The sequence below is a fragment of the Callithrix jacchus genome, chromosome 10 (genome assembly GCF_049354715.1).
Source record: "Callithrix jacchus isolate 240 chromosome 10, calJac240_pri, whole genome shotgun sequence".
NCBI lineage: Eukaryota > Metazoa > Chordata > Mammalia > Primates > Cebidae > Callithrix > Callithrix jacchus.
The window spans coordinates 26,042,977-26,065,662 of record NC_133511.1 but is presented as its reverse complement, the minus strand read 5'-3'; the positions used below and the strand labels follow the sequence as shown (position 1 = coordinate 26,065,662).

Below are 22,686 nucleotides of genomic sequence, written 5' to 3'. Positions count from 1 at the left end.
ATATGTTCAAAGCTGGACTCTCCTTGCTCCCAATCCCCATATTATCAACACAGTCTCCCAACAGCTCCCTCTTTCACCCCCCGCCCATGGTTACTAAGTATTTTCAATTCTACCCCCATTTGCTCATTCTAGCAAATACTTTCTAAGCTCCTTACCACAGGACTGGCATCATAGGTGGCATTGTGGATGTCAGATCTTACAAAACTCAGCCGCATGTGAAGGTCACCCTCAGAAATCCTTCAGAGTGCAGCCCCCCAGCTCCCCTTCTGGAGCCACAGCCTGGTTCCAGATCCCACCTCAAGTTACAGGCTTCCTAACTGGTCTCTTCACTGCAAGTGTTTCCTCACTCACGTCCGTTCTTCGAAACTGCCAACATGGCATCTTTCTAAGAAATGATATGGATCAAACCACCCTCTTGCTCCAATAGCTCTGCATTTCTTACATGAAGCCAAGGCTCCTTAGCGGGCGACCAGGGCCCTTCAGTCTGGGGCCACAAGAACTGCAGATGCATCTCCTACCCTCCTCCCAAGCACACTAAGGGAGCTGCCTTTTCCCTCCCACACTGCAGCTGCGACATCCCTTTTCCACCTTTATTAAGGTGCCTGTTGTGGTTTGAATGTGTCCCCAAGTCTACGTGCTGCAACTTGGTCCCCAGTGCAACAGTGACGGGAGGCAGGGCCTAATCAAAGGTGTTCAGATCATGGGACTCTGCGCTCATGGATGAGTTAATGCCATTATTGCATGACTGGACTCCTTATAAAAGGCCAGTTAGGTCCCCTCTTGATCTCTCTGTTTTGCCACTCTGCTTTCCACAATGGGATGATGCAGCAAGAAGGCCCTTGCCAGAGCAACTGCTTGATCTTGGACTTCCCAGCCTCCAGAACCATGAGCCAAATAAACTTCTGTTCATTATAATGTACTCAATCTGTGGTATTGTTACAGCAGAACAAAACGAACTAAGACAGAAAATTGGTGTCAAGAAGTAGAGAGGGGAGGGGAAAGGAGAAGAGGAGAGGGAAAGGAAGAAAAGAGAGAGAGCAGAGAGAGCAGGGAGGGAGGGAAGAAAAGAGATAAAGAGGGATTAGAAGAGCTATAGGGAGAATCTGAAAGTTCTTAGAGATTACCTCAGTGGTTGTGATCAGAATGGTGGTGGGAATATGGATGGTAAAGGCCATTCTGATGAAGTCTCAGACTAACTGAGGAACAAGGTACTAGAAACTGGCCTAACAGTCATCTTTGTTACAAAGCAGCAAAGAATGTGGCTACATTGTGTCCAGGTCCTAAAACTGTATAGAAGGCAGAACTTAAGAGTGATAAACTAGGCTATTTAACAGAGGAAATATCTAAGCAGCAAAGCATTTGGGTTGCTGTATGACCTCTTTTAACTGTATACAGTATAATTTGAGAAGAAAGAAATGATTTAAAGATGAAATTTCGGCCTGGCGCGGTGGCTCACGCCTGTAATCCCAGCACTTTGGGAGGCCAAGGCAGGCAGATCACAAGGTCAGGAGATCGAGACCATCCTGGCCAACATGGTGAAACCCTGTCTCTACTAAAAATACAAAAATTAGCTGGGCATGGTGGCACATGCCTGTGATCCCAGCTACTCAGGAGGCTGAGGCAGGAGAATGGCTTAAACCTGGGAGACAGAGGTTGCAGTAAACTGAGACTGAACTCCAGCCTGGGCAACAGAGTGAGGCTCCATCTCAAAAAAAAAAGAAAGAAAAGAAAAATAAATTTATAATGAAAAGTAAAATAGAACTTAGATGGGAAGGACTCTGAGACTGGCCCTGTAGTCGAGAATGAAAGAATTTTCAGGAGAGGAAAGCAAGGGTGCAGGCAAGTTACCGTTTGATAGTTTGTTAAGAATATTAGTATGAACCACTTGAGAAGGAGCTTAGTATTGACCAGAGCCACAGTTTGATAGGGAGATTAGTACAATAAGAATGAAGCTGGAGGCTGTATTCAAGACAATTCGAATGATCCCAAAGGCACTGCAGAGATGACCTGTGACCACAGCCCTAGAGTGCCAAAACCTGAGGGAAGGAACTATTTCAAACCCAGGTCTTGAGAGCCCTCAGGACCTGTGGCTCACTGTCCAGGGCCACCTCAAGTCACTGCTCTCACATTTGGGCACAGTGTTACTCAGCCTCCCCAGCCACGGCTCAAATGGACCCAGGTGCAGTGTGACCTACCACTCTGGAAGGTGCACGTGGTGAATCTTGGTGGCATCCACATGGTCCTAATGCCACGGGAGTACAGAACGCAGAAGCTGTGGGCCTGGCTCCCTCTAACTAGATTCCCAAGGATATTGTGGACAGCCTGGAGACCCAGGCAGAGACTTGTTGCAGGGGCAGAGCCACCACCAGGGAGCCCCTCCTAGGGCAATGCCCAGCAGAACTGTGGGGTCAGAGCTGCTCAGAGTCCCCAGGAAGCCTACGGGAGCTGTAGGAGTGAGGCCGTCCTGACACCCCAGAACTGCAGAGCTACCAGTGTGCAACAGCAACTTGGGAGAGCTGCAGGCACGAGACTCCAACCCGTGAGAGCTGCTGCAAGGACTGAGCCCAGCAAAGCCAGGAAACATGGCTGCCAGAGGCCTGTGGGGCCCAGGTCCCTACTGGAGTGTGTCTGGAAGGCAGAACATGGAGTCAAAGACGATTGTCGTCAAGACTTGAGATTTAGTATTGTTCCCCCTGCTGGGCTCTGGAGTTGTTTGGACCAGTTGCCCCTTTCTTCTTGCCAATCTCTCCCTTTTGGAAATGGAATGTCTGTCCTCTGTCTGTCCCACCATTGTACTTTGGAAGTAGACAATTTGCTTGATTTCACAGCCCATGACCAGAGAGGAATTTGCTTCAGGATGAAACATGCCTTGAATTTTACCCATAGCTGACTTAGATGAGACTGTGGACTTTGGACTTTTAATACGATGCTGAAACAAATTGAGAATTTGGGATTATGAGTGTAAAGCAAATGTATTCTTCATGTGACAAAAACATAAATTTGGGGAACTGGGGCAGAATGCTGTGGTTTGAATGTGTCCCTCAAAGTTCACGTGCTGGGAACTTGATCCCAAATGTAACCATGTCGTGAGGTGGGGCCTCTTAAGAGAGAGCAGGCCACGAAGCTCTGTTCTCATGCATGGGTTAACGCCATCATTATGGGAGTGAGTTCCTTTTAAAAGGACAATTAGGCCCCTTCCTGCTGTCTCTCTCCACCTTGCCCTTCTTTGGTCCACCATAAGATGCCACAGTAAGAAGGCACTCATCAGATGTGGCCTCTAGATCTTGGACATCCCAGCCTCCAGAACTGTGAGTCAAATAAACGTCTGCTCCTAAATTACCTACTTGGTAGTAATAACAGCACAAAACAGACTAAGATAACGTCTTAACCCTCCACATCCTGCTCGCTGGGACAATCTCACTCTGGCAACATCTGGCTCAAATGGTTCCTCTTGTGTGCAGGCTTGACCTATACTTCTAAATGGCTGATGTTTTGGTTCCCATGAAACACTGGTTATGCCTTAATTTCAGCACTTAAAGGTAACACCACTTTATATTATACGAGGTTTTCATGTCTTGCCTACTATTGCATGACCTCTGAGACTGGAGACTTTTTTATACCAAGAGCCCACCAGGGGAAGTGTACTATACAATATGCTTTATGGTATAATGTAATTTTGTCTTATATAATTCTGTGCTTTCATACGTTGCCTGTGAGGCAATGACCTCTGTGGTCAGGAACATCTTTGTATCTCCAGATTCTATTAAACTGCCAAGAACGTAGCAGATGTTTTGTAAACATCTGACAAGTAAGTAATAATGCGAATAAAGATGTGCTTTGGGTCCCATCAACAAATGAAATGTACTACACACTCACTTTATACGAAACCTGACCTCAATCTCTGCCCCGCTGACTCTGGGGGCCAGACAGTTCATTGCTGTGGGGTCTGTCTTGTGTATTATGGAATGTTTAGCAGCATCTCTGGCCTCCACCCACTAGACGCCAGTAGGAAATCCCACTCCTCGGGTGTGAGAAATGTTTCCAGACATTTCCAAAGGTTGAGGACCACTGTGCTAGACGCTTTTAAGGATTGTGCAAGTATTAAATATTACCTCGACCTGGTGAGTTCAACATGATAATTACCTCCATTGTAGAGCCAGTGAACTAAGGTGGGGAAGGGTCAGTAATGAGCCCAGGTTACACAGCTCCTGAGGAGTGAAGCTGGGACTGGAATTCTGGCTCCTTCGTCCAGAGCCCACACTGAAACCCCACACCCTACAGCTTCTTCTAAAACCATCCTGTGCAGATTGGCTCCCTAGACTCCAAGGTCCCTGGATGTCCACCCTGCCCTATACAGCAATTAGGGGAAGGGGGCCTCAAGCACATCCAAGTCCTTCGAAGGCTCCACACAGTGACCAAGAGCCTGTCCAGCCCCTTCTCAGCCATGCTTCTGCACTAGACACAGTCTCTAGCCCCCACAGCCCTGGCGCTCTCTGGAAGCTCTGGAGTGCATGTTCAAAGCACACAGCTGTATTTGTGGGATCACTAATGCCTGCCAGCTGGACACCAGACTTCCGTGAATCTGATCATTTCTTGCAGCCACATCCCACCACTGACACAGGCTGACTCTCTCCACTGTAAGCCAGGTCTTCCAGGCCCCGGACTCCTCTGGCTTCCCTGCTGAACCTCAGTGTGGGCCTGGGCTGTACCTGCTTCCACACATTCCACAGCCTGTCCAGGAGTGAGTCTCCATGGTATCTGCCAACCCACAGTGTTTCCTCTCAGTTTAGTGTCTGATTTCTGTTCACTCAGTCTAGAATGCTTTTCCCTAGACATGGGCTTGACTATCTCTGTCCAGCTCTTACTCAGCTTCTCTACTTCCCAGCAACAACTCCACACACCCAACACTGCAGATCCCCTCCCCTGCTTGCAAAGATGTTTCTCTTGTTCTGCTTGCTGCTGTATCACCTGTGTCTACAATAGTGCCCACCACCCTGTAGGCTCTCAATACAAATGTGTTGAATTAATAAATGGATGTGTTAGTCAGATGGCATTGCCCCAGTATAGACAGAACAAGAGTGGAAGAAGTAGTAACAGCAGGTCAGGTGCCCTCCGGCCCCTGTGGCGTGGCCCCTGGCTGGACACTGCAGCCTCACCTCATCACTGAACACTGTGATCACAGCACGCCTGGGCACAGGGAGGCTTCCTGGCTCATTAGAGTGCAGAGAGCACAGTGAGTAACTGATCAGCTAACTGCCTCAGGGCCACGCATGGGAGGGTGAAAACATCTCTCAAGCTGTCTGACCTTAGAGGGAAAGGAGCTGGACAGGCTTCTACCTACAGCAAAAGAAGGCTCTCCGTTCCCACCCTCGGGCTCCACAGGCTACCCCCACCCCCCATTCCACCTCTGCAGATTCCTGGCACTGCAGACTCCTGTATAGAAACACTGTATCACCCGTTTATCAGCTGCCAGTCACAAGACACCAACCACTTGAAAATCATACCCAGGGCAGGGCCCCATGGCTCATGCCAGTAATCCTAGCACTTAGGGAGACCAAGGAGGCCAGATTGCTTGAGCTTAGAAGTTCAAGACCAACCTGGGCAACATAGTGAAAATCCATCTCTACATAAAATACAAAATGTAGCCAGGTGTGGTGGCATGCGCCTGTCATCTCAACTACTTCAGAGGCTGAGGTGGGAGGATCACTTGAGCCTGGGAGGTGGAGGCTGCAGTGAGCTGAGATCAGGCCACCACACTTCTGCCTGAGTAAGATCCTGTCTCAAACAAAAAAGGAAAGAAAAAAGAAAATCACATCCTGGTGTCTGCCTGGGAGGGGAAGAGGCTTTGAATTCCCTTCTCAGGGTGAGAAAGCTTAAGTCCGTGTGATGAGGTGGGAGTCAAGACAGCAATGCCAGGCCCAGGATAGAAGAGAAATGCAGAGCCTGTGTGGGCCTGCCCCAGGTCCCATCAGGGGCTCCTGAGCACTTCACCCTCCCGGCAGAAGCAATGCACCCACTCCGAGGATCTGAAGCTAAAGGTACTGGGGTCTGGGGCTGGAATCTGGCTTCCCAACAGCACAGTCTCCTGCCTCCAGCACAGACAGTGCCATGCATCCCCGACCCCAGATGCCTGTTTTGAGAACCGTGGACTGCACCAGCCCCACCACGTCCCACTCGGTGACCGAAGCTCCTGGTGGCCACTGAGTACTTGCAGTGGGGCCAGTCCACACTGACATGTGCTTTAAGTGGAAAATACACACTGGAGTTCAAAGATTTAGTAAAAAAGAAAAAAAAAAAGAGTAAAACATTTCCTTCATTATTTTATACTCATCCCACACTGAAATGCCAAGATTTTGGCTACATTGGATTAAAATATTAAAATAAATTTCACCTATTGATTTTAATTTTTTAAACTGTGGCTAAATTTAAATGTTTTAAAATTAATTTAAAATTACATGTGGCTTGTATTTCTGGCTCCCATTCTATTTTGACTGAACACTGTTTGGCGAGAAAATCTTCAGGATTCCCGCTAGTTCACACTTCCTATGACCAGAAGGCAGTGGGGTCCACCCTCAAGCGCCTGCTGGAAGCACCAGGAGAGTTTATTAAACTTCATCAGCTCCCAAGGCTCCACTTCAGAAAGGCTAAATTAGGAGGGCTGAGAGGTCTCCGTCCTGCTGTGGAGGAGCCCTGCTCATTCTGACTCCCAGTCAAAGCACACCGAAGTCAAAAAGACCTCACTCTCTCCCTCTGCCTCCATCCGCCTCCTCCTGGGCCATCTGGCCCCTGGGTATGGAAACACATTCAAGGTGACATTGCCTCCCCAGCCACATGATCACCTCTACTCTGCCCAAACCCAACCTCTCCCTGACCCCCAGCATCTTGCCCCAGTGCCTGCAAAGGCTGGGCCACCCAGCTACCCCTCACACACCTTGCCAAGGCCCACGCAGGTGGGCAGCCATGTTTGAATTAGCAAGCAGGTCAGATGGAACTGGCTCCCTGAGCCTTCTCTCCTCTGGCCAAATACCTGTGCCCTAGGCACTGGTTACTGAGACTAAACCCTGCCTCTGCTACTTGCAAGGCATGTAACTGCAGACCCTGCCCATCTCTACAAAAATAACATTAGCCGGGTGTGGTGGCACACGCCTATAGTCCTAGATACTTGGGAGGCTGAGACAGGAGACCACCCGAGTCCAGGAGATCGAGGCTGTAGTGAACTATGATCACAACCCTGCACTTCAGCCTGGGTGACAGAGGGAAATCCTTTCTCAAAAAAAAAAAAAAAAAAAAAAAAAAAAGAACAAGAGTTAGTCATGTTGTAAATGTTGAGGGATCTGGAATCAGTCATTGGGACCCAAGCCCAGACCTCTCTTCTGGCCTCCTTTCCTCCTGGCCATGGTTTTCTCCCTGCATGGGGTTCAGACCACTTAGTCCAGAGAAGCCTCCTCACTCCACCACATCCAGCTCTGTCACATTATGCCGCTTTATTTCCTTTATGGCACTTAAACCACACTGTCCCAAGTATCAACTACACTGCACACTCTGAGCAAGCAGGGACTTATGTGTTGTAGTATCTCCAGCACTAAATTTAATGCCTGACACATGGTGAGTAACTGACAAATATTTAAATGAATGGAGGTCTGAATTAATCAGCAAACAATAAGATGACTGTGAGCAGAAAGTTTCATCAAGTTAAAACACGCCAGGCTTATTTTGAAAAGACCGGGCATCTAAGGCACCAGGGACTTGCTAGAAGCTCACACTGGAAGCTGGCAAAGCCAGCACACTTTGCCAAATGCCTGTCGATGAGTTCATAAGGACCCCCTTTATCCCCAGGCACATGTGGTTTCTGCGGAACTGGTGGTTGTTGTGCCTGACTGATCTCAGACAGTAAACTCCGTGGAGTCCCAGGAGAGCCGCAGGCTTGAGGACATCTGAATACAGATGAACTCTCCTTCCTCCTTACTTACTTCCTCCTGAAAGGGTCAACTTGAGATGAAACCCCAGGACCAAGCCCCTGGAAGCACGAGGTACATGTGGCCTCCAGGATCCAGTGGAGATGGGTACAGAATCAGACCCATGAGCCAATCCAGCCTCTGCAGTCACTGGCAAGGTGACCTTCGACAATCTCAAAGCCTCAGATTCCTCATATGTAAATTATGGGTAAATGTCTTCAGGTCAGTGATGTTAAAAAATAATAATAAATACACACACACATACACGGAATAACATGACCAAGTTATCACAGGTGTTCTGAGCCTCAAAACACGTCCCAGTATTTCAAGTTCACAACATTAGGTATGGGCCAAACACAGAGCAAGAACTCTGCACCCAGAAGGTGTCAGTGACACTGGGTTCTGTCCTCCCCAGGCACAAGGCAGCCCCTCTCCATTTGAGCGCTGGCCCAGCCCAACAAAGAGAGAGATCCACTGCCACTGGCCCCACCAAGGTCCCAACCACACTCAGTGCTCCTCCTGGCTGCTGGGTCCATACCACATGCTACACAGGACCTTGGGACAGCCAGGGACGCAAGGAGGAACACTGGCACCCAGGTTCTGCCCTGCACTGAATGCAGATCCACCTACAGAGCCAGACTCAAGGGCTCACTGCTGGGGTTAGGGGGAGAGAAGGGGTGAGTAAAAGAAAGGAGACCACACTGGGGAAGTCACACTCTGTTTCTGTCTTTCCAAGTACCACACCTCCTAGAGTCAGCACCCAAGCCCCTGACGAATTGCTCTCCGAAACAGCACCCCTACGCCCGAACAGACCTTTTTAGAGCTGTTCCATCACTCAGAAGGCACAGGGTTGCAAAGTGTTCAAGACATCAGACTTTGAATGAGTCAGGCATAATACACGTAATCAACAAATACTTGAATATATCAATACTCCCATTAAAAAGAAAAAAAAAAAACAAGAAAGCAAAGGGACAAGATAGGATCAAGCAACTGCACTTCTGGGTAGGTCCCCAGAAGAACTGAAATCAGGACGTCAAAGAGATATCTGTATACCCATGTTCATAGCAGCATCATTCACTTCACGACGGCTAACATGGAAGCAACCCCTCAAGTGTCCATCAGTGGATGAACTGATCAACAAAATGTGGTCTTTGCATACAACGGAATATTATTCAGCCTGAAAAACAGAGGAAATTCTGCTACCAATATAGATCAACCTTGAAGGTACTATGCGAAGTGAAATAAGCCAGGTACTCAAAGCAGTCTCACTCATAGACACAGAAAGCAGTATGGTGGCTGCCAAGGACTAACAGGAGATGGAAATGAGCTGTTGACTAGTGGGTAGGATGTTTCAGTTTGACAAGATGAAGAGTTCCAGAGATGAATGGTGGGATGGAAACACATTCTAAATGTACTTAATGCCACTGAACTACACACATAAAAAGGGTTAAGATGGTCAATATAACCTTGTGTTTGTACATTTTACCGTAACAACGACCAAAACAATCAAAAGAATTAAAAAAAAAAAAAAGCAAAGAACACAAAAAGGCAATTCACAGATTAAACCCAAATACTTAGTGGGCATGGGAAAAGATGCTGAGGCTCACTCGTGACCAGGGAATACAGATTAAAACCAAATATCATTTCCACATTGCTGGTAGAAGTACAAATTGACAAAAAGGCTTAGAAGAGCACTTCATAATATCTAGTAAGGCTGAAGATGTGCATATTTTACAATCTGGTAATTCCATTTGGAAGTATATAAGTACAACCCATTCCAGGATATTTATTAGGCAGCGCTGCAATAGCAGTAAAAGGGGAAACAGCTGTCATCAGTACAGCCATGACTACATACACTGTGCTACATTCATGCAGCTCAATACTGTTTAGCCATGTGAACTGAAGACATCAATCCATATGGGCTAATTGGGTTAAACTTGAACACATAATGTTAACTTTTTGAAGCCGTGCCTGTAATCCCAGCATTTTGGGAGGCCAAGGCACGAGATCACTTGAGCCCAAGAGTTTGAGACCAGCCTGGGCAACATAGCAAGGTTTCATCTTTATTTTTAAAATAAAATAAACAACTTAGCCAGGCTTAGTGGCTTAGGACGGTCATCATCCCAGTTCCTCAGGAGGCTGAGGTGGGAGGATCACTTGAGCTCAGGAGATGGAGGTTGCAGTGAGCTATGACAGTGCCACTGTACTCCAGCCTGGGTGACGGAGCAAGGGCCTGTATTAAATAAAATAATAAAAACATGTTTAAAAAAAGTGTTGCAAAAACAAACGTAAAGTAGGAGTCCAAAAACAACACTATTTATGCATATAAACAGTGTGTGCTTGTGTGTGTGATGAAAGAATAAAACATAGGTATATACCCAACTTTAAGTGAGAATTCTATTCCAGGGAAACGGGGAAGAATAAAAGAGGTCACAGGGGCATGTCTTTGGTTCTATACTTGTAATATTATGTTTCGAAAAAGAAAAAAAAAATCTAATGTCATGAGAGATCATATTCCCATTTGTTCAACCTGGCAGATTATCACATGCGAGTCTTATCACATGCAAATATGAAAATACAGAAATATTTTCATATTAAAGGAATGAACAGAGATAGTGAAGAAATATAAATTGAGAAGCTAAACAAAGAAAGATGAATATATTCACCTACATAAAATTTAAGTGAGACAGACAGCAAGTGCAAGAGAGAGGAAGGAGTGAAGACAAATTAAACACCTAAAAGACAACTGAAGCCGGCTGTGGTGGCTCATGCCTGTAATTGCAGCACTTTGGGAGGCCGAGGCGGGTACATTGCCTGAGGCCAGGAGTTCGAGACCAGCCTAGCCAACATGGTGAAACCGCATCTCTACTAAAAATACAAAAATTAGCCGGGTGTGGTGGCAGGCGCCTGTAATCCCAGGTGCTTGGCAGGCTGAGGCTGAATAATAGCTTGAACCTGGGAGGTGGAGGTGGCAGTGAGCAAGGATCACACTATTGAATTCCAGCCTGGGCGACAAAGGCAAAACTCCGTCTCAAAAAAAAACAAAAGACAACTGAAAACTAAAGTGCATTTGCAACCTATACATAACATATCAGTAAATTCCCTGAGCCTATAACGTGTTCACACAAATCAGAAAAAAAAACAAACAAGAAACCTAATTTAAAAATAGGCAAAGAGCTGGGCGCAGTGGCTCACACCTGTTATCCCAGCACTCTGGAAGGCCGAAGTGGGTGGATCACATGAGGTCAGGAGTTCAAAACCCGCCTGGCAAACATGGTAAAACCCCTGCCTCTACTAAAAATACAAAAATTAGCCAGGCGTGATGGCGGGTGCCTGTAGTCCCAGCTACTTGGGAGGCTGAGGCAGGAGAATCGCTTGGATCCAGGAGGTGGAGGTTGCAGCGAGCTGGGATTGCACCACTGCACTTCAGCCTGGGAGACAGAGACAGACTCTATCTCAAAAAAGAAAAAAGAAAATAAATAAAACAAAAATAGGCAAAGGACATGAATATTTACTTTAATGTAGAAAAATGAATAGCAAATAAGAAACTATGCTCATCTACATTTATATATTCCAGGGTAGTGGAGACAACATATTTCACTCATTATAACAGCAAAACACAAGGGGCCTGAGTTCTCGCACATGTACAAGGAAGTGAAAACTAGGGTCACCTCTGGGAGGGAATTTGGCCCATGGCCAGAACTTTATTCTACAAAGTTTACTATGTTTGCACAGAGACTTGTCTAACAAGATCTTCACCAGTACAGCTTAAGATGGAAAGAACTTGAAATCTACGCACAGATAGAGAAACACCATACAGCTGTGAAAAAGAGGGTGCAAACCTATGCATGCTGATATCAACTAATCTCTAAAATATAATATCCACAGAATCCAAACTTAAAAGACTTGTACAAAACAATGATATCCATATCTCCAAATGCACTTTCACAAAAGAGTGACATGCATACCCAGACATGTCTGTACATGAATAGATTCCTCGGAAGGACTCAAAACAAAGGCTATCCCTGTGGGCCAGGGGTCTGGAATGAGAGTGACTTATGCTCATATTCCCGTTTGTACTGCTTACCTTGATTATTATTATTATTATTTTTTAGACAGAATCTTGCTCTGTAGCCCAGACTGAAGACCAGAGGCCTGATCTCGGCTCACTGCAGCCGCCTCCCAGGCTAAAGCAACCGTTCTACTCAGCACCGCCCAAGGTGCTGGGACGACGGGCATATACCACCACAACCAGCTAGTTTTGGAAATTTTAGAGAGATGGGGTCTCACCATGTTGCACAGGATGATTCAAACTCCTGGGCTCAACTGACACACCTGCCTTTGCCTCCCAAAATGTGGAGATTAGGCGTGAGCCAGCACATCTGGCTTGCTTACCTTTATAAAACTGGTGACTCTGATACCCTTTCAAATAAAATTTGATTTAAAAAAGAGAGGAAGAAGAAAAAATAAGAAATAAATATTGAAGTCTCACACTTGGATGTGAATTTCGGACCAACTATATAACTTCCGAGTGTTAACGACCTTTCCAGATCTCAGGTTTTCTGTTAGGTAAATGGGGAAAAAATGGCACTATCTGGAAGGGAGGTCACATGAGCAGTCAACACAGCTCCAAAGACCATCACTGAATGGAAGCAGCTGATCTCAGACCCTAGAACACGCAGCACCTGCGCCTCCCACTGACCGGCCCTCCTTACCTTCCATGTGTCCTACCCTAAGGACAGAAACAGCAGGGCAGAGCACCAGACACTGTATGCACCCTGGGCAATCACCACCTGGCTAGGGGGGCAAGTGAGGCTGGCCTCCAGCCCTCCCCCTGCTTGCCAAACTGTATGTTCTTGTGCAGGGCTTCTCCAACCCGGTGGGGAATGGGGATGGGGGACAGGAGTGGGGCATTCCGTTTCCTAATTTACAGGAAAGTGCTGTAGACATTAGCAGCAACTCCATTCAGAGCAGCTGACTTCTTCCTCTCCTCCCAAGTTAAAAGAGCACAGTGCAAAGATCTATGCACAGACCCAGGCTTCACCAGAAGCACCCCAGGGGAAGCTGGCAGAGCCACCTCGGGTGTGGGTCTTTCTCTGTGCCATTTCCTCTGTACTCACAAGGATATCCTTCTCATGAGCAGGTGTGGTTTCTGCAGAGCTGGCTCCAGCCAGCTTTGGTCCAGCTACACCCACGTCCTGATTCTGGGACAGCTGGCCAGCCCTCTCTAAAGTGAGGTCACCCACAGGACTAACCTGTGTGGTCCCAGGAGAGCGGCAGGGGGCACATCACTCCTCCCCTACTTGCTCCACAGAAGGCCTAGTGGAATAATACACCTGTCCCAGCACCCACTGGGGACCCCAAGGCCTCCCCAGTCACAGTGAGGCTGGACAGGTCAGCAGAAACAGAAGCCACAGGGCCTGCAGGCTGATTGCAAGCAGGGCACTAACTCAAGCACTATGGCACGGCAGAAACAGAATGACAAGCCTGGACTCATGGTGTTCATCCTCGGGGGGCACAGACACATGGCACACAGGAAATGATGGAGACAACGGGACAAGGGCACAAACCACAGGACCGCTAACATGGGGCACGGGGGCAGAGTGAGGGCCAGCACCTTGGCCACTGAAGGGTAAGAACCATGCCTCTGAGGAGCTGGCTGTGAACCTGAGGCCTACATGAAAGGCGGGCATGGGAAGATCAGGGAGGTGACAAGGTTCCAGACTGAGAGAAGTGTCCAAGACCCTGGGCTTGTTGGGTGCAAGGCACAGAAAGTCTTATGCGATGCAGACAGCCAGGAAGGCGAGGGGGTGCCAGGGAGGCCACGGGGACACGTGGTGTAGACATCACAGGCCAAGAGCTAAGATTCTAAGTTTGGGTGTCATGAATGTCATTGGAGGACATTAGTAACAAAGCATGACACCCCCGGATTCACCTTTTTTTTTTTTTTTTTTTTTTGTAAGACGACGTCTATGTTGCCCAGGGTGGCTTCAAACTCCAGGCTCAAGTGATCCTCCCGCCTCACCTCCCATGGTGCTGAAATTACAGGTGTGAGCCACAACGCCCTGTCCTGGATTCACTTTTAAATCATCCCTGCGGCTGTGCTGCAGCTGCTGTGCAAAACGTCGCTGAAGTTTTCAACCAATTGATGAGGGAGAACTCTTTCCTTCTCATTTAGAGAGAAGAACAACTGAGGCACAGAGAGAATACATTAAGGGTCCTAAGATCAGACAGCTGAAAAATGGTGGAAACAGGATTTAAAGTACAAGCAGCCGGAACTACTTTTAATCCCTACAGTCTGTGCAGCCATGAAATTTGGGATGAGCTGTCTGGAGCTCAGAAACTGACCAGGTGACCCAGACCAGATACTTAACCTCTCAGAGCCTCAGAGGCCTCGTCTTTTAAGTAGGAGCAACAGCAGCAAGTCCTCAGAGGTGTCCTGAGCCTCAAAACATGTCCTGGTTTTGAACCTCCACAGACTCAGCAGGGGCTGGGCACCACAGAGCAGGCACTCAGGACCCGGAAGGTGCCAGCAACACCTGGTCCTCCCTGCTCAGGCACAAGGCAGCCCCTCTCCATTCAAGCTCTGCCCCAGCCCAGCAAAGAGAAGGGTCCTCAGCCACTGCCCCCACCACTGCCACAATCACACTCACCTCTCCTGGTCCAGATGTGACACAGGCTCTGCCAAGGCCAGGGAGACAGGCAGAGGCACTGCCACTCCCACTCTGTCCTGCCCTCAACTCAGATCCATCCACAGCCCAGACTCAGGGGGTGCTGCTGGGATGGGTGGTATGCAGAAGGGGAGGGGAGGAGGCCACTTGTGGGTGGCTCTCCATCTCTCTCTTTCTGGGTGTAGCACCTCCTGGAGTTGGCGCCCAGGCCCTGACCAGTTCCACCTCTTTCCGCCTTCTCAGAAGGGCTGGCACGCGAATCCCTCAGCCTGATCAGACACCAGCCTCCTGTCATGAGTGGTGCTCCGTCTCCACCACAGTGCCCCTCAAAGGCAGGCCCCCCGACACCTGAGCAGAGTCCACTTCCACAACAGTGCTCCCTATGCAGATGATGCACTCTATCTAAACCCAGTCCCCCAAATCCCCGAGCAGGACAGCACAGGCCAATGCAGCCCTGGAGTCCCCACACAGGTGCCACTAATTCCAGCCCTGCCCCACACTACAGCCTCTGAATTCAGCCTCTCCGCTCTGGTTCTGAGTGTCTCGGAGCAGCAAAGATCTGGGCTCAGAAACCCCTTTCCTCTGTCTCCTCCGAGTAGGAACCCTCACTCCGCAGACCCTGCACCCCCACCTCCCCTCACCAGAACACCTGCTGGGCACTGAGATGGACACCAGGGTCAGACTGGCGCTTGACAAACAAGGAAGTTTCTGGGCCTGTGTAGTTGAGGGTCCATACCTGAAGTCCCATTAGGAGCCAGTAGGGTAAAGGGGCTTGAGTTGGGGAGAAACTAGGCAGGCTCGCCAGAGGGGAAGCCCCTGCACATGGGAGGGAGAGTGGGGCAGGGCCCCCAGATAAGGACTCAGGGAAAGCAAGCCCTCCATCCTGCAGCAGCCCTCCCCCGCGAATAAAGAAGGCCGAAAGAGAGTCCCTCTCCAGCTTGTCCCCAGCAGAGAGTCCACCCCCTCAGAGTAAACGTGGGCCATGAAGGAGGGATGACGAGGGGAGAAAGGGCCCTTCTAGGTGCCCAGAGCTAAGTCTCTGCGCAGTGGCCCCTCTCCGGGAGCTGGTGTGAATGTGGGCAGGGCTGGTTGAAGCTCTGGGCGGCTGAGATAACCTAGGGCCACCTCTGTTGGGGAAATGGGGAACAGACACAGCTGCATCCACACCCAGAGCCAGGAGGGACAGAGAGCCCCTTCCTGTGCCAGCTCTCCAGTCCCTGCAGCTCACACTGGCCCTCCCATGTCAGTAACCTACACAGGCTTCTCCAGCACAAACGCACTAGTCTGTACTCAGTCACCTGCAAGCCTGGTCTCACACACACACACCGCCCCCAGTTCTGCCCACCCCCCACCCCCCACCCCCAGTGCCCACATACAGCTTCTGGGGTCTGAGGGCCTCCCCCAGCCAGGGCGCTCTCTTCCCCCATTCCTCAGGGCTGGCCAGGGGCTCAGCTGCTGCTGCTGCTGCTCTACCTCCCTCAGGCCCACTGCGTTCCTCCCACCCCAGCTCTGGCTCCTGTAGACTTTGTTTGTCAGCGTACAAGTCCCTGGAGCTATCACCAGGCAGCCTGGGGCCTCCAGGGGGCAGGGCGTGGCTGTGTCAGCCCTCAGGGACCTCTTTCTTCCAAAGCCAGGGAAAGGGGAGCCCTGGGCTACTCACCCTCTGTCCAGCAAACTTAACTCCCAGAGAGAGACCAGTTCCTGCCAGGAGACCCAGCCACACCTATGAGTCCCACAGGTGTGTTCCCAGAAGGCCCGGGGAGTGTCCCAGGGCAGCCTATGGCCGTGCCCAAGGGTACTGCAGAGCCTACTGCCCCTGAAGGACACTCCCTGGCTGGGCACCCACACAACACACACTCACTGTCCTCTGTGCCTAGTCCCAGTGACAGGGACTGTCCTCTTAGCCCACCCAGCACCCAAATCCGGGTGTCCCGCCAGCCTGCTCACACCTCCTAGATGAGAGGCTTTAGCAATTTCAGGGTCATCTGCACTCATATCTGGGGGAGTGATGGGAGGGCCACACTCAGGCCTGTCAGGGCCTGGTCACTGCCCGGGGACAGAGGATTCCAGAGCCTACAACTTGTTCAGCAGGTCTGGGCCATGACCTGCACCCACCTCTGCACACAGCAGCCAGCCCAGGGTCCCAAGCAATACCCCAGGGCAGAGACACTAAGTCAACTGAAGGTGGTGCCAGGGGTCCTGCCAAGTGCCTGAACACTGGCTTCTCCAATATCTGTGATGTCCCGGCTAATCCAAGGTCCTGGCCAGCACCTCCTCCTCCCAGCCTTGAGGGACCATCCTTGTTCTCAAGGTGGAAGAGCTGGGCCCTCAGTCCCCTGCAGCCTGGGACGAGCCTCACCCTCAGGGCCGGTGCACACCCAGAGGCTCTTCCCAAGGAAGCCTGGTGCCAGAAACCCAGACACTGAGGCACAGACCACAGCCTGGGAATACCCAGGAGAGCAAGTCCCCCAAGGTCCCAGCCCCAGCTGAAGCTGGGAGAGCTGAGAGGCCTCCCCACCCGCAACGCTCCTGGTCACTCCTGAGCGGATGTTCCCTCTGCCCAGGAGGAGCTGAAGGGATTGAGGCTCAGGACCTGGTGCCCCCACACCCACAGCCACACCCACACCGGAGAGCACACCCAGGCCTGGCAGCTCACCTGGCCCTGCAGGGCTTTCAGTCCAGCTGGGCCTCAAGGAGAACATTTGCTTCTTGCTCTATTTGGACAGCTGCAGGGTCAGTGATGTTCAGAAGAGTGTCTGATCACGGAGCAGGGAGTGCGTTTCAGGGCCACACCCCTGTAATGGGGTTGGGCCAAGGCCAGGGCTGTGTCCCTGGATGAGTGGGCCGGGAGGGGGCCTGAGACCAGTGTAGCAGGGCACAGGGAAAGGCTGCAGTTATTCTGCCCTCCTGAGCACCGAAAGAGGAGCGGTCAGGGGGATTCTGGAACCAGGGATGGGGCCTGGGGGAAGGCAATGGAAGCCGGGAGTGAGAGAGGAAACAGATTTTTCTTTTAATGGCATTTATTCAGTTTCCAGGTGGGTGGAGCCAAGGACCAGCCTCCCAAGTCCAGCCCAACACCCGACCTCACCTCACCCCAGACAGGTCCCATAGCTCTCCTTAGCTCATCCAGGACAGGTGGGAAAGGTACAAGGAGAACAAGACAAAGCATCCACAAGCAGAGATCCGTGGCCTGGACTCTACCCTCCCCTCCCCAGGAGGCAGGAGGCAGAACTGGGAGGTCAAGACCTGCTCCCACTCTCTCTTCCTCTCTGTCCTTCATCTCCTGTCTTCTCCTCCTGGTCCCTGTGTCCTTTCCAGCCATCCCATCCTAGTGTCTTGTGGTCCCCATCTCCACCTCTTCCTTCTTTCCTCCTCTGCCCAGAGCCCCTGATTATATAAGGTGCTTGGGAACACACAGAGGGAGTTTTATTGTCAAACCAAATCCATATGGAGCCGGAATGGGTCGCAGTAACTGGTGCCCATTACCTCCACCCTGGTTGGGTTGGGACTCCAGGCAGGGAACCCCTACACACTTCTAGTTTGGGAGATGGGGGAGAAACACTTTCCCCAGGGCCACCAGACAGCTGAATGGGTGGGCAGGGATCATTCTCCATTATGAGAGACCATAGTAGGGGACCAGCTGGTCTTCAAGGCAGAATAAAGCCATAGAGCAAAGCCAGGGTCTCCAAGCCAATGGAGGCAAGCTTTGGGCCAGGGGCAGGGAGGCACCACGGCAGGCCTGGATTGGGGAGGGGTTGTGCACCTGCACCCCATGTTCTTGTCTATGCAAGGATGCACAGCCATATACTCTCTCACACCCTCATCTCCATACTCCCAGGCATGCATGAACAGACAGAAATGCACACATCAGCCAAAGCACAAAAGGATGTTGTGTGTTCACCTGGATAAGGTCTCAGTAAAAATCTCCTCTTTGCTCTTACCAACTCCCTCCATCCTGCAGGTACCTTTGGGGCAAAGAGCTCTGGAGAAAAGAGGGTGGAGCTCACCAGCAAGGGAAGCTCCATTGGGCAGCTCTTTTTTGAAGACCCTCGGGCTCCAGAAAGATGAAATTCCACCTGCCTGCAAAGGAGATCTCCAGTACTAGGGTAATTCACTTTATTTGACAGGTTATCAACCAAGTAAGAGTTTAGAGACCTAATAGCACTATAATTGCCCTTTTCACTCTCAGTCTTCTGGAAAGGCTGAATGGAGAAATGGTACCACAGAACTAAAATTAGCTAAATTAACCGAGTCAACTGAATTATCTTGGCCAAAAGAATTACCGCTGGCCTTTATGGCAATAACATCAACCCCTATGGGAAAACACAAACTGACTATGAAATAAATACTGAACGACTTGTGCCTTTCATAACAGAACTTCATTTATCTGCTATACTGTTGGCTCTGATATGACTCAATACTGCAAGGCCTTGATGTATTATGCTAAAGTATATTCCACCAGGTGAAGGAGGCTTTCTGTGATCTGCCTACTGATGATGATCCTGCCTTCCATGACCTGGAATCTGGAGACTATACATATATATATATATATATATTTTTTTTTTTTTTTTTTTTTTGACAGAGTCTCCCTCTGTTGCCCAGGCTGGAGTGCAATGGCATAATTTCGGCACACTACAACCTCTACCTCACTGGTTCAAACGATTCTCCTGCCTCATCCTCCCAAGTAGCTGGGATTACAGGCATGCACCAACATGCCTGGTTAATTTTTGTATTTTTAGTAGAGACAGGGTTTCACCGTGTTGGCCAGGCTGGTCTGGAATCCCTGACCTCAGGTGATCTGCCTGCTTCGGCCCCCCAAAGTGCTAGGATTACAGGCAGGAGCCACCGCTCCCAGCAGAGACTAGGTCTTTTGTAAAAGACAGCAGAGAACTACTGCCCTTGAGCCCTGCTGAAAAAGAGACTATACCAGTTTCTTCTTAATATTCTCACTGTAGCAAAACTTCAGGATCATGACCTTGGGTACATGTTTCATAACTAATAAAACTCTCTTACACTTTTGGACTTGTCAACCTACATGTGATTTAAAATTAAGGATACTTGGCCAGGCGTGGTGGCTCACGCCTGTAATCTCAGCACTTGGGGAGGCTGAGGCAGATGGATCACCTGAGGTCAGGAGTTTGAGACATGGTCAGGGGGCCAATATGGTGAAACCCCATCTCTACTAAACACACAAAAAATTAGCCAAGCATGGTGGCAGATGCCTGTAATCCCAGTTACTCAGGAGGCTGAGGCAGGAAAATCACTTGAACCCAGGAGGCGGAGGTTGCAATTAGCTGAGATCACACCACTGCACTCCAGCCTGGGCATCAAGAGTGAAGCTCCCTCTCAAAAAATAAATAAAGTAACAATAAAATAAAAATAAAGTGAAGGATGCCCAAGAGAAATCCTTCCATCAAAGTAGATGGTATTATGAAATAGCTTTCCCAAGACAATGAAACAAGAATCCCTGTGACTCCCTTCCATTGACTCAGACTTGTTTTTGTTTTGTTTTAGCACAAAATGTTCACACTTTTATTTTTGTTAGGGAATTTCATTTCTCAAACTGAATATCCTCTAAGACCTCCTGCTCAACATGAAGTCATTCTCACTACTAAGAAATTGCTGGCTATATAATCCTCTAGATAAATGGAAAGAATCACAACTAATATTAGAACCTGCTCCCACACACACTTGAGTAAGCAATTCAGGAAACTGGCGTTATGAAAAGCTTTGGTATCCTCCCCTCGGCAGGTTGACTGATATTTATGATCAATCATTATAGTACTGGGAAGGAGCAATAGAGGAGAAGGGATATACAACTACGATTAATATCATTAATGGTAACTTATCTCTATGCATAGAAAACATTAATGGAACTGGGCCTAATTTAAGCAGTGTTCCAGAATCCCTCTGTAATCAAATTCTTTGGTTTGGCAGAGATTATGAAGACTAGACTCCTGTATATGATGACACATATATAAAATCAGAACATGACCATAAAAGCCTCAACCATATCATCAGAGAACTTACTAGAACTAGGCATTGGTTCAATGGAAACTCTAAAGGCAAACTATATGCCTCAATAGATCCACTATATAAAGTAAATAATAGACTTGTTTATCGAACAGATCAATGCTCAAGTCATATTTGGAAAGAAACCAATCATCCTTAATTAATGATGGCATACCGTCATTTTATCAAATTCATAGAAATGTTTTTTGTTCCTACTCCAATTGAAACCATAACCATTCAACGTGGCACTGTGCAGATGCAGATGTAACCAAGAAAACCATGACAATTGGTGGGTAAGAGGATCCACTTTGACCCTTTCTATAGATAACACTGGATTATTCATCTTATGCAGCAACACAATACAGAAAGGTGTTCTGCCTAGCCAGTCTGGATCTGTGGTTTGGGTTATCGTCTACCTAAAATGATTAGATATGACTCTTCAATTGCCATACAAATCCTTAGAGTCATTTGTACATTAAGTGATCCTTCACAAAAGAGAATCATCATATCCCAAACCCGATCTTATAAAGGGGTTCTGGAGTTCACACTTCTCTAAGGGCCCTTTTCCCTCAGTTGAGAGTGTCTGAATTGATAAAAATCAATTAACATTTTACCAACTTCTGAAAAAATTTAAATGATACTTTGAATTATCTTAAGCAGTACAATCTGGGATGAATAAATTGGCCTCAGTAGTATTGAACAACAGAAGCGTTCTGATACTGTAACTGCTCAAAAGGGGAGAGCTTGTTCCCTAACTGGTAAAAAGGTGGGTGTTGGCCAGGTGTGGCGGCTCATGCCTATAATCTCAGCACTTCGGGAGGCTGAGGCGGGTGGATCACCTGAGGCCAGGAATCCAAGACCAGCCTGGCCAACATGGTGAAACTCCGTCTCTACGAAAAACACAAAATTAGCCGGGTGTGACGGCACATGACTGTATTCCCAGCTTCTCAGGAGGCTGAGACAGGAGAATTGCTTGCACCCAGGAGGCAGAGGCTACAATGAGCCAAGATAACACCACTGCACTCCAGCCTGGGCAAGACAGAGCAAGACTCCGTCTCAAAAAAAAAAAAAAAAAAAGGAGGGGTGTTATTGGCCAGGCACAGTGGCTCATACCTGTGATCTCAGCACTTTAGAAAGCTGAGGTGCGTGATCACCTGAGGTCAGGAGTTTGAGACCAGCCTGGCCAACATGGTAAAACCCCATCTCTACTAAAAATACAAAAAGTAGCCAGGCATGGTGGTGCACACCTGTAATCCCAGCTACCAGGATGTTGAGACAGGAGAATCACTTGAACCTGGGAGGTGGAGGTTACAGTGAGCCAAGATCATGCCACTGTACTCCAGACTGTGCAACAAAGACTCAATCTCAAAAAAAAAGTGTTGTTTTTACATCAACAAATCAGGTATTGTTACCAAAAATTTAAAAGACGTTTAAGACATATATGAGTTTTTCATGAGATAGGCACTGCCTTCTCCATTGACTCATTCAGTTGGTTAAGTCTTGGCTCCTGGGAATCTTTGCTCAGAGGCATTTTTCAATCTTGGCTATTATTCTCCTGATAATTATTGTGTTTACCACCCCCCCAGGTGCCTTGTATTCTCTCAAGGGTTCTAAATGATTTCCAACAGCTGCTCAAATATCAAATGATTACCATGAGGATCATTCAACTTGAGGAAAGCAACACTGACTATGTAATTGCTAACTGTGGCCAAGGAATTCTGATTCCCAGCCGACCTACTGATGATGACAACATCTACCTGATTCTTTGCCTCAGTGACTACATCAGCAGTGGTAACAGAGAGTAATGCCGTGTCATCCAGTCACACTATCAGCTTGCTGACAGGATAACCAAAAGCAAGGAATTGTTAAAGCAAGATTTGGAGACCAGGCCTGAAAAATTCTTTAGCAAACAAAACCAAGAGACCTTAACAGCCTTAACCTTGCTTCAAAGACAGCATAATCAAAACTTAACTGGGGTTATTTCTGGTAAATGCTTCTGTTGGACACAAATAAAACTTCAGCCGGCTGGGCGCGGTGGCTCAAGCCTG

The 22,686-nt window shown here is 48.7% G+C and overlaps 1 protein-coding gene across 15 annotated transcripts in view; it reads right to left on the bottom strand.

Annotated features, from left to right (window-relative positions):
* The window catches only part of ST3GAL4 (ST3 beta-galactoside alpha-2,3-sialyltransferase 4), a 57,142-nt gene that overhangs the window by 14,058 nt on the left and 20,398 nt on the right, over positions 1-22,686 (bottom strand). For 2 of the 15 annotated variants that reach the window (XM_035265047.3, XM_035265049.3), the window contains exon 1: positions 17,283-17,384. The exons of the other annotated variants lie outside the window; for them this stretch is intronic. The gene's annotated coding sequence lies outside the window, so the exon portion shown is untranslated. Of the gene's footprint in view, positions 1-17,282; positions 17,385-22,686 lie in introns of those variants that run through there. 15 annotated transcript variants of the gene reach the window in all.